The sequence below is a fragment of the Tamandua tetradactyla genome, chromosome 3 (assembly GCF_023851605.1).
Source record: "Tamandua tetradactyla isolate mTamTet1 chromosome 3, mTamTet1.pri, whole genome shotgun sequence".
Taxonomy (NCBI): domain Eukaryota; kingdom Metazoa; phylum Chordata; class Mammalia; order Pilosa; family Myrmecophagidae; genus Tamandua; species Tamandua tetradactyla.
Window position 1 is genome coordinate 216771341 of NC_135329.1, and position 12641 is coordinate 216783981.

Sequence of the window (12641 nt, forward strand, 5' to 3'; positions counted from 1 at the left end):
TCTCTCTTGTGCTCCTCACACTGGTGTTGGCTCGTCCAGTCCCGTTTCTTCAGTTTCTCAGGGCAGGGTCTTTTTCTCTAACCTACAGGGTAATGTGGGGTCATGCGAGGTCAGTGAAACCTAACCTACTGGCCTGAATCAGCTCCAGGTTTGGCTCTTCTACTGCAGCTCCATGTGCGGGTGGATCTCTGTCCAAACGTCTTGGCTGCTGGGAGTAAGGCGAGCTCACTTGGCCAGAGTCAGGAATCCAAGGCTCGGTGCCCTGATCGCTGCCTGTGGGAAACCAACAACAACGAAGTCCGTCCAAGAGGCCTTTCCATCCGTGCAGATCAGATCACCTTGCACCAGTGTCCCGGGACCATGAGAAACAGGTGGACAGAGCAAACATGTTCAAACCCAAACAGAGATCAGATGAACTCAAGGGCTTCAGTAGGAGCCTAGCTCATTAGGTTAGTCGGGGCTGTTTGAGAAGCTACCAAGCCACAGAAGCTCTCGGCCTCCCTGACGATTCCACTTGACCTGTGTGTGTGACCCAGGGCAGCACGTCTCAGACTTTCACACGCCCACAAATTTCCGGGGACCCTTTGTTAAGATGGAAACTGATCCGGAGACCTGGGCTGGGCCTGACAGTCTGCACCTCTAAGAAGCTCTCAGGGTTTTGGGACCCACACAAGGCAGCGGGGCCTCGGGGTGCCTTTGTCTCAGGGTCTCGGTCACCCGGCATTCCCTGCAGGAACCTCAGAAGAATGTGCGTCCCTGAGAGGGGGCCATGGTGCCAGCTTCCATCAGCACCCTCCCAGGCCGCCCTGCATGGCCCTCTGCCCTCCCGCCCTCCCACCCTCCCACGCCCCTCCTCTCCTCTCTTCTCCGACTCCAGCTGCCGGTGGCGGAGTGACTGCAAAGCGCTGCTCGGTCCCGTGTGCTGTGTTGCTGAGCCTCTGCTTTTCCATCTCTGGATGGGAACCTCTTATTGACCAATTTATCTGCGGAAAAGCCCTAAGGCACTTTATGCAAATGCAGGGGATCACAAGTCACCTTGGAGTCCAGCAATTGATCAAGGTGATGCCTTCAGGTGCTGGGGAGTCAGGTGTGCGGGGCAGACACTGGGTTCCTGCCAGAGAAAGGTGCCTGCTGGCTCCCTCTCAGCCCTCCTGTCGGCAGAGCCCCGAGCTGGCTCCGTTACTCAGGAGGGAACCGGGTGGTGCTGTCCTCATTTCCTCGTGTCCTTGGAAGCCGAGCTCGGCTCAGAAAGAGCAAAAACACATTTGCAGCTCAGAGTGGCCAGCCTTAGGCAGGCACCAATGTTTTCCACTCATGTCCCGTCCGCCCAGGCCCCCAGCACCCACCCTGAGAGACCTGTCTCTGCAGGCGCCCAGGCTCCGAGCAGAGGGAGACCACCCACCCCTTTGGAAGCAGTGGAAGCTGCCCAGGGGCCTGGCAGCTGGACTGCCAAGAGAAGTCAGATCTGGCCAGAGGCTCAACGCGAAGTAGAATTGGCCTCTACAGGAGCTTTGAAGTGGAATCAAGGAATTTTTGAAGCTAGGAAAAAGTGAAAGGGCTTTAGAGTTTGGAAAGCCAAGACTTTTCAAATCTGCTGGCAGTGATACCAAAATCTGGTCAGAGATGAGCTATAAATGGATTTACTCCCTTCAACAGAGAAGAACTGTGTTTCACAATAGCAGACCCCCTCCCCCCAAACACCCTGCGCTGGGTTCTCTGCTTCCCGTCACTCACGAGGAAAACCCTGCAGCCCCCGCCCACGGGCTCTGTGCAGCCCTCCCTTCCTGCAGACCCCACCCACGGGCCCCTCTGGCTCCGGTCAGCCCTGGGAAGCGACGAGGCTGGAAGTGCTGGACGTGGTCCTGCCGGCTGATGTGCCTGAGCCCTGGGCCACTCATGGGCCCTTGCCAAATCCGTCTTCTCTAGAAAACGAGATGTCGGAGTAGATGCTCGGAAGAGCCTGTCTGTGGGTGCCGTCACCTCCCTGAGGTGGGCAGAGTGGCCTCCTCCGGACGGCACTGGAGCTGACTTAAGCCTTTCTCCACCGGCCCGTCTCATCTTGCGTTCCGGTGGTGGCTTCGTCACGCGATGTGGTACACGTGGGGACGTGGAGCCCTGACCCAGCCCCAAGCAGCCCCCGTTAGGTGGTATTTGGGTGCCCTGCATCCTTGGTGAGACTCTCTGCAACCTCTCCAAGCCGCTGCCGTGGGCAGCCCCGCTCCTCGCGTCAGGCCCGTGGCCCCTCATTTAGGGGGTTCGGGGAACCAGAGCAGCATACCTGTTTACACTGGGTGGAAACAGCAGGCTCGGGGCAGGGTCCTGCTCGTTTGGTGCCTCCAGGACCCTCTGTTTTAACCTTTCGGTTCTCAGTGGTGCCAACCATGAAAGGTGTTCTAGAGGAATAAAGGGGCCCTGAGCTACTGGGGTTAGACAGCATCACCAGAGTAATAGAAAATGTCCAGATAAGTCTGGAAATGTCCTGAGAAATATTATGCAGGGCAAATTCCATTCCAGTGCACACCCAGATACATGTACCTCACTACAAAATTACGTGCAAATATACATTACAATGGTTTCTTTGAACTCATCATGGGATGAACTCACCGCCCCAACCTCAGGATTGCCCAACCCATGGGCAGCCATGGAAAATTCCTACCACTTAAAAGTTTGTCTCAACACTTGAACGTTGTTTCTAAGTCCTCCAGGAAAGTGCACAGACACCCCAATTCACCAATATTCTTCACCTGACGCCATCCCTTGCCTGTCCGAACCTGAGTTCACCCTTTCTCCTGCAAGCAAAGCCTCTCATACTCTCTCCTCTCTTGGCCAGCAGCACTGGCTTTGCCTGGGTACCCCGAGAAGATGTTCTCGAGTTGCCAAGGCTCCTCCCCTCCTCCCCCAACAGCCTGGCCGCCAGGGCTATGCTCTCCTCCCCTGCCCTGCCTTACTGCTGCTCCTGCAAACGGCTCCCTTCCAGCCCTCTCTTCTCTCTTCACCCCCCACCCCCACCCAGCAGCCAGCCTGGCCCCTCTGAGGGTGGAAACGCCTGGTGCGTCACTGCCCGAACCCCCAAAGGCTCCCAAGGGCCATTTGGCCAAAGAGCTCCACCTGCCAGGAGCTTTTCCCTGTACCCCGGCTCGATCTTCCAGCCCCACCCAGCAATGACACAGGCCCGCCATGTGTTTGTTGAATGAATGAATGAATGAAGAAAGCGACCCTGAATGTGTGAGACTCACTCAGAGTCCAGTCCTTTCCCTCCTACTGGCTTATTCCATCCGGCCCTCCTTGTCACCAACCTGGAATGTTCTGTGTCCTCCTGATAGGAGGATGGCGCATCAGACAAGGGCTGGTGCTCTATGCCCGGCGGGGTTCCGGAACTGTGATGACTTCTGTGCACCTCCTTTCTGCCAGGAGGGTTTCCCACAGAGCCTACCCAGCCGTCGTCGCACACTGGCCTCTAAGGTGGCGGAACTGAAACAAGCCGTCTCTGCTGTGTGCTGCCCAAATCCCCAACCATGTGAATCATGAGAGATGATGAAGCACCTGCTGTGTCAGCCACTGTGTTGGGATGAGTTGTTACGCAGCTGTAGACGGCTGACGCACCTGGAGCATTTGTTGGACACTCTCTGTGCGCCAGGCACTACTCTGAATGCTTTCTCTCTATTAACCCTTTCTACAGTCACAATTTTTCTATATGATAGGAACCTTTATCAAGGCCATGTCGCAGTTGAGGAAACTGAAGCAGCAATATTAAGTATTTGCCCAAGACTCTACAGTCGGTAAGGGCAAATTAAAATATAAAGGAAACAAGCTTTTTAATGCATTTGAAGACCCCTGAGTTTCTGAGCTAACAGGGACTTGCTTTGCCCTGGTGTCGCCCAAGGTCGTGAAGATCACCTGACAGCGCCCCTTCTGCTCCTCTTATGCTAATGTCTGGGCTGAGGTCACCTCTCAAGGGACAGCTGGGTTCCCTGCAGCACCTGCCCTAAGGCCAGCCCATCACCCTGTGGGTGAGGGTGGCAGGACACCCTGTGGCTGCTGGGAGGGTGCTTCCCATCTCCCAGATGCAGGCTGAAGTCCTTCTGCAGCACATGCCTGCCGCTCCAGAATGACACCTAACTTCCGAGAGCCCACTCCGCATCCATCCTGCCACTGCGTGGCCACGTCAGACACGCCGTAGCATGTGCTCCGGGGTCTGTCACTACACGCCTCTCCTGCCACTGACCTCAGGTCTTGTGCAGGGGCCTAAGCCCTTCCCCCAGCCTTGTGTCTGCCCAGTGACAATGGGCCTGTGTGCTGGCGGCTCTGGACAAAGGGGTCTCCCTGTGCTCGTGGGGACACTGAGGCTCAGAGGCCTCTTACATGTCCTGCGTGGACTCAAACCGCCCTCCGACCTAGCCCAATGCCCCTCCCTCTAGTCTTCGTTGCTGACAGGTGGACCCGTCCCTTTCTGAGAACGTGTCTGAAGGTGTCTGAGATGACAGAGGTGCTTTTTGCTCCTCTGAAGCGCATCCAGTGTGGAATTATTTTTAAATATGTTTACAGTCGTGTTTGTTGAAAGGGCTCTTGCCGTTTTAAGAGCTGGAAGGCCACCGAGGCCAAGTTCATCTTCACCCATGAAAACTCCAAGAACCTAAACCAGGGAGGTAGAAAGAGAATATTTGGCAAATCGGAGTTAAAATTCTCAAAACAAACTCATTAGTTAATGCAGCCTGTTTCCATGACAACCAAACAGCACACAAATAAGCCATTAGCACAGACATCTATTCCCATGAAAGGTTTAGTTAAAACCGTTCCAAAGGTTTGTTAGTTTCCACTCTCCGTTATAGTAATAATCATAAAAGAGCTAATTTAAAACCCAGCAGGAGACACAATCTGGCATAAGTGCCCACTCGCAGATGCAAAAGGCCCAAGTACATGCAAGAATGCCTGTGTGCAGCAGGGCACAGGTCACACACACGTGGAGGTGATACGCACATGTGGAGGTCACACACACGTGGAGGTGATACACACATGGAGCTCACACACATGGAGGTCACACACGTGGAGTTAGTTCATACACACATGGAGGTCACACATGTGGAGGTCACACACACATGGAGGTCACACACATGGGAGGTCACACACACATGTGGAGGTCACACACATGGGAGGTCACACACACGTGGGAGGTCACACACACATGAAGGTCACACACATGGGAGGTCACACACACGTGGGAGGTCACACACACATGTGGAGGTCACACACATGGGAGGTCACACACACATGGAGGTCACACACATGGAGGTCACACACACATGTGGAGGTCACACACATGTGGAGGTCACACACACATGGAGGTCACACATATGGGAGGTCACACACACGTGGGAGGTCACACACACATGTGGAGGTCACACACGTGAGAGGTCACACACACATGGAGGTCACACACACATGGAGGTCACACACATGGAGGTCACACACACATGTGGAGGTCACACACATGTGGAGGTCACACACACATGGAGGTCACACACACATGGAGCTCACACACATGTGGAGGTCACACACACATGGAGGTCACACACATGGGAGGTCACACACGTGGGAGTTCACACACACATGGAGGTCACATACACCTGGAGCTCACACACACATGGAAGTCACAAACATGGAAGGTCACACACATGAGGAGGGTGTGGCCAGAACAAATCTCCTTTCCTGGTGTGAAAGGTGGGCACTGGCCATAGGACTCCCCCTTCTCAGAAGCCAGCGGGCGCCCTCCCTCCAGGTCATGGAACCAGGAAGAGGACGTGACCTCGAAACCACAGGGTGCTTGTGGTCAGCTCACAGGGCATCTCGTTAAAATAATCAAAACCAGCAAGACAGCCGCCGCCCACCGTCCATGCTCAGGCTATTTAACCCATCCCTCAACCCTACGGGGTTAACTTCCCAAACCACAGGAAATACCTCTTTTCCATTGCCTGTTTGCAGACTGGACGAGATTGTCCAATAGAGTAGAGAGTCAACGCTTCAGGCTTTGTGGACCTTTCCGTCCCTGTCTTGACCCTCGTCACGGTCGGGACCCTCATCTCTATCCCAAACCTCGTCTCTGTCCCAACACTCGTCCCTGTCCTGACAATCATCCCTGTCCTGACCTCGTTGCTGTCCTGACCCTTGTCTCTGTCCCAACCCTTGTCCTTGTCCCAACCCTCGTCCCTGTCCCAACCCTCATCCCTGTCCCGACCCTCATCCTTGTCCCGACCTTCGTCCCTGTCCCGACCCTCGTCCCTGTGTCGACCCTCATCACTGTCCCAACCCTCATCTCTGTCCCAACACTCATCTCTGTCCCGACCTTTGTCCCTGTCCCAACCCTCATCCTTGTCCAGACCCTCGATGCTGTCCCGACCCATGTCTCTGTCCTGACACTCATCACTGTTCCGACCCTTGTCCTTGTCTCGACACTCATCACTCTCCCGACCATAGTCCCTTCACGACCCTCATCACTGTCCCGACCTCATTGCTGAAATGACCCTCATCGCTGTCCCAACCCTTGTCCTTGTCCTGACCCTCATCATTATACTGACCCTTGCCCCTGTCCCGACCCTCGTCCCTGTCCTGACCCTTGTCCCTGTCCCGACCCTCGTCACTGTCACAACCCTCATTTCTGTCCCGACACTCGTTCCTCTACTGACCCTCGTTGCTGTCCTGACCTCGTCGCTGTACAGACCCTTGTCTCTGTCCCGAGTCTCATCGCTTTCCTGACCCTCATGCTGTCCTGACCCTCATCCTTGCCCTGACCCCATCACTGTCTCGACCCTCGATGCTGTTCCAACCCTCGTCCCTGTCCTGACCCTCGTCCCTGTCCCAACCCTCGTCTCTGTCCCAACCCTCGTTGCTGTCCCAACCCTCGTTTTTGTCCCAACTTTCGTCCCTTTTGCAACCTCTTCGCTGTCCCGACCCTCATGGCTATCCCGACCCTCGTCACACTCTTGACCCTCATTCCTGTCCCGACCCTTGTTGCTGTTCTGACCCTCGTTCTTGACCTGAACCTCGTCCCTGTCACGACCCTCGTCTCTGTCCCGAACATCGATGCTGTCCCGACCCTCGTCCCTGTCCCAACCCTCATCCCTGTCCCAACCCTCATCATTCTGACCCTTGTCTCTGTCCTGACCATTGTCCTCTCCCGACCATTGTCTCTGTCCCGACCCTCGTCCCTTTCCCGTCCTCAATGCTGTAACGCACTCTTTGTTGTCCTGAACCTCGTCGGTGTCCCAACCTCGTCACTGTCCTGACACTCATTGCTGTCTCGACCCTCGTCTCTGTCCTGACACTCGTTGCTGTCCCGACACTCGTCATTTTCCTGAAACTCGTCCTAGTTCCTACCCTTGTCCCTGTCATGACCCTCGTCACTGTCCCAACCCTCGTCACTATCCCAACCCTCGTCTTCCAAACCTCGTTGCTGTCCTGATCCTCGTCTCGGTGTCGACCTTCATCACTTTCCCTACCTTTGTCCTTGTCCTGACCTTCATCACTGTTCCAACCTTTGCCCCTGTCCTGACCCTCATCCCTGTCTCGACCCTCATATCTGTCCCGACCCTCGTGGCTGTCCCGACCCTCGTCCCTGTCCCGACCCTTGTCGTGTCCCGACCCTCATATCTGTCCCAACACTTGTCACTGTCCTGACCCTCATCCCTGTCTCGACCATCGTCACTGTCTCAACACTCATCGCTGTCCCGACCTTCGTCCCTGTCCCAACTCTTGTCCCTGTCGCAACCATTGTCCCTGTCCCGACCTTCGTCCCTGTCCCAACCCTCATCCCTGTCCCGACCTTCATTGCTGTCGCCACCCTCATCCCTTTCCCACCCTCATCCCTGTCCCTACCTCATTGCTGAAACAACCCCTGTCGCTGTCCCGACCTTCATGGCTGTCCTGACCTTGTCGTTGTCCAGACACTGGTTCCTTTCCCAACCCTCATCGCTGTCACAACCTTCTTATCTTTCTCGACACTCATTCCTATCCCGACCCTCGTCCCTGTCCCAACACCTCGTCTTTGTCTTGACCCTTGTCCCTCTCCCAACCCTCATCCCTATACCGCTCTCGTCATTGTCCCAAACTCGTTGCTTTCCCGACCCTCGCCCCTGTCCTGACCCGTGTCCCTGTACTACTCTTGTCTCTGTCCCGACCTCATCACTGTCCTGACCCTCGTCCCTGTCCTGACCCTTGTCCCTGTACATACCCTCGTCTCTGTCCCAACCTCGTCCCTCTCCTGACCCTCGTCGCTGTCCTGACCCTCATCACTGTCCTGACCCTCATCGCAGTCCTGACCCTCGTCTCTGTCCCGAAACTCATTCCTGTCCCAACCTTCGTCTTTGTCCCGACCCTCATCCTTCTCCCATCCCTCATCTCTATCCCGACCCTCTTCGCTGTCCTGACCCTCGTCCCTGTCCCAACATCTGTGCTGTCTTGAGCCTCATCTTTGTCCCAACCCTCATCCCTTTCCTGAACTCATTGCTGAAATGATTCTCGTCGCTGTCCCGACTCTCGTCAGTTTCCCAACCTTCTTTGCTGTCCCGACACTCATAGCTGTCCTGACCCTTCTCCTTGTCCTGACACTTGTCCCTCACCCAACCCTCATCGCTATCCCAACCTCACCCCTGTCCTGACCCTTGTCCGTGTCCCGACCCTCGTTGCAGTCCCAACCTTCGTCTCTGTCCCTACCCTCATAGCTGTCGTGACCCTCTTCCCTGTCCTGACCCTTGTCGCTGTCCCAATGCTCATCTCTGTCCCAACACTCATCCCTGTCCCAACCCTCGTCCCTGTGCTGACCCTTGTCTTTGTCCCGACCTCTTTGCTGTCACTACCCTTGACCCTGTCCAGATACTTGTCCCTCTCTCGACCTTCGTCCCAGATCTCAGCCCTCGGCCCTGTCTCGACTCTCTTCGCTGTCATGACCCTCATCGCTGTCGTGACCCTCGTCCCTCTCCTGATCCTCGTCTCTGTCCCGACCCTTGTCCCTTTCTCGTCCTCATCACTGAAACACCCTCATTACTGTCCCAACCTGCGTCTCTGTCTTGAACCTTGTCCTTTTCTCATTCTTGTCACTGAAAACACCCTCGTCGCTATCCCAACCCTCGTCGCTGTTCCATCCTTCGTCCCTGTCCTGAACTTGTCGCTGTCCCGACCCTCATTGCTGTCCTGACCTTCATCTCTATTTCGACCCTCGTCCCTGTCCTCACCCTTGTCCTTGTCCCGACCCTCGTTGCTGTCCTGAACCTCATTGTTGTCCCAACCCTCGTCCCTGTCCCGACCCTCGTCCGTTTCCCAACCATCGTCCCTGTTCCAACCCTTGTGACTGTCCTGACCCTCTTCCCTTTCCCGACCTCATCACTGTCTCGACCCTTGTCTCTGTTCCACCCCTCGTCTCTGTCCCGACCTTCATCCTGGTCCCGACCCTCATCACTCTCCCAACCCTCATCACTGTTCCAACCCTTGTCGCTGACCCTAACTCGTCGCTGTCCCGACTCTCATTGCTGTCCTGACCCTTGTCTCTGTTTCGACCCTCATCACTTTCCCTACCTTTGTCCTTGTCCTGACCCTTATTGCTGTTCCAACCTTCGCCCCTGTCCTGACCCTTCTCCCTGTCCTGACCCTTGTCATTGTCACGAACCTTGTCATTATCCCAACCCTGGTCCTTGGGCCGACCCTCATCACTGTCACAACCCTCGTCCCTGTCCACACACTCATCGCTATCCCAACTGTGTCACTAACAGACCCTTGTCTCTGACTCAACCCCTGTTGCTGTCCCAAACCTTGTGCTGTCCCGAACCTCGTCCCTGTCCTGACTGCGTCGCTGTACAGACCCTTGTCTCTGATTTGACCCTCGTTGCTGGCCCAACCCTCATGCTATTCTGACCCTTGTCCCTGTCCCGACCCTCATCACTGTCTCGACACTCATCACTGTCCTGACAGTCATCCATTCACGACCCTCGTCGCTCTCCAGACCCTGGTTGCTGTCCTGATCTTCATCCCTGTCCCAACCCTCATCCCTGTGCCGACCATCATCCTTTCACGACCCTCGTCACTGTCCCGACAGTTGTCTCTGTCCCGACACTCGTAGCTTTCATGACCCTCGTCTCTATCCCAACCCTCATCCCATCCTGACCCTTGTCACTGTTCTGACCTTCATCTTTGTCCTGACCCTCATCGCTGTCCTGACCTCATCACTGTCCCGACCCTTGTCGCTGTCCCGACCATCATCCTTTCACGACCCTCGTCCCTGTCCCGACACTCATGTCTTTCCAGACACTTGTTGCTGTCCCGACCTTTGTCATTGTCACGACCGTCGTCCTTTCACGACTCTCATCGTTGTCCCAAATTTCATCCCTGTCCTGACCCTCATCCCTTTCTTGACCCTCATCCCTGTATTGATACTCGTCCCTGTCCTGACACTCATCCCTGTCCTGATCATCGTTGTTGTTCCGACCTCATCACTGTCCAGACCCTCGTCCTTGTCCTCACACTTGTCACTGTTCTGACCCTCATCCCTTCAAGACGTCATCGCTGTTCCAACCCTCGTCTCTGTCCTGACAGTCGTCACTGTCCTGGCACTAATCTCTGTCCCAAATTTTGTCCCTGTCCCGACCCTCGTCCCTGTCTCAACCCTCATCCTTGTCCCGACCCTCGTTGCTGTACTGACACTTATCCCTGTCCCAACACTCGATCCTGTCCCGATGATTGTCTCAGTCCAGACCCTCGTCCTTGTCCCAACCTCGTCCTTGTCTGGACATTCGTGCCTGTCCCAACATCTTCTCTGCCCCAACCCTCATCTCTGTTCTGACCCTCGTCTCTCTCCCAGTCCTAGTCCCTGTCCCAACCTTGGTCTCTGTATTGATCATCATTGCTCTCTTGACCCTTGACATCATCCCAACCCTCGTCGCTGTCCCGACCTCATCCTTGTCTCAACCATTGTCGCTGTCTCGACCCTCGTCCCTGTCCTGACCCTTGTCCTTGTCCAGAGCCTAGTCCCTTCCCCGACCTCGTTGCTGACCTGAAATTTATTGCTGGCCTGAGCCTCATCGCTGTCCCTATCCAGGTTGCTGTCCCGACCTCTTCGCTGTCCCAACCCTTTTCCATGTCCTGACCCTAGTCCTTTTCCCGACCTCGTCTCTGTCCCTACCCTTATCTCTGTCCTGATACTCGTCACTGTCCCAACCCTTGTTCCTGTCCCAACCCTCATCCCCTTCCCGACCCTTGTCTATATCCCGAACCTTGTCGCTGACCCAACCCTCGTTCATGACCCGACCCTTGTCCCTGTCCAGACCCTCGTCGATGTCCCAACCCTTGTCCATGACCCGACCTTAGTCCCTGTCCTGACCCTCATCCCTGTCCCGACCCTTCTCCTTGTGCCGACCTTTGTTCCTGTCCCAACCCTCATCACTGAAATGACCCTCGCCTCTTTCTTTTTTTTTTTTTTATTAATTAAAAAAAGAATTAACAAAACAATTAGAAATCATTCCAATCTACATGTACAATCAGTAATTCTTAATAACATCACATAGTTGCATATTCATCATTTCTTAGTACATTTGCATCGATTTAGAAAAAGAAATAAAAAGACAACAGAATAAGAATTAAAACAATAATAGAAAGAAAAAAAAAACAAAAACAAAAAACCTATACCTCACATGCAGCTTCATTCAGTGTTTTAACATAATTGCATTACAATTGGGTAGTATTGTGCTGTCCATTTCTGAGTTTTTATATCCAGTCCCGTTGTACAGTCTGTATCCCTTCATCTCCAATTATCCCTTCTCTTTTTTCTTTTTTTTTTTTTAATTAACGGAAAAAAAAGAAATTAACCCAACATTTAGAGATCATACCATTCTACACATGCAATCATTAATTCTTAACATCATCACATAGATGCATGATCATCATTTCTTAGTACATTTGCATTGGTTTAGAAGAACTAGCAACATAACCGAAAAAGATATAGAATGTTAATATAGAGAAAAAAATAAAAGTAATAATAGTAAAATCAAAACAAAACAAAACAAAACAAAACAAAAACCTATAGCTCAGATGCAGCTTCTTTCAGTGTTTTAACATGATTACTTTACAATTAGGTATTATTGTGCTGTCCATTTTTGAGTTTTTGTATCTAGTCCTGTTGCACAGTCTGTATCCCTTCAGCTTCAATTACCCATTGTCTTACCCTGTTTCTAACTCCTGCTGAACTCTATTACCAATGACATATTTCAAGTTTATTCTCGAATGTCCGTTCACATCAGTGGGACCATACAGTATTTGTCCTTTAGTTTTTGGCTGGATTCACTCAGCATAATATTCTCTAGGTCCATCCATGTTATTACATGGTTCATAAGTTTATCTTGTCTTAAAGCTGCATAATATTCCATCGTATGTATATACCACAGTTTGTTTAGCCACTCTTCTGTTGATGGAGATTTTGGCTGTTTCCATCTCTTTGCAATTGTAAATAACGCTGCTATAAACATTGATGTGCAAATGTCCGTTTGTGTCTTTGCCCTTAAGTCCTTTGAGTAGATACCTAGCAATGGTATTGCTGGGTCGTATGGCAATTCTATATTCAGCTTTTTGAGGAACTGCCAAACTGCCTTCCACAGTGGTTGCAC

General features: G+C 53.3%; 1 long non-coding RNA gene across 1 annotated transcript in view; it reads right to left on the reverse strand.

The window, feature by feature from the left end:
- Positions 1–4513: 4513 nt before the first annotated feature.
- LOC143676665 (uncharacterized) overlaps positions 4514–12641 on the reverse strand; it is a 49110-nt gene continuing 40982 nt past the window's right edge. Inside the window, exon 3 of the long non-coding RNA XR_013172244.1 lies at positions 4514–4633. This is a non-coding gene — a long non-coding RNA (uncharacterized LOC143676665). The remainder of the gene's footprint in view (positions 4634–12641) is intronic.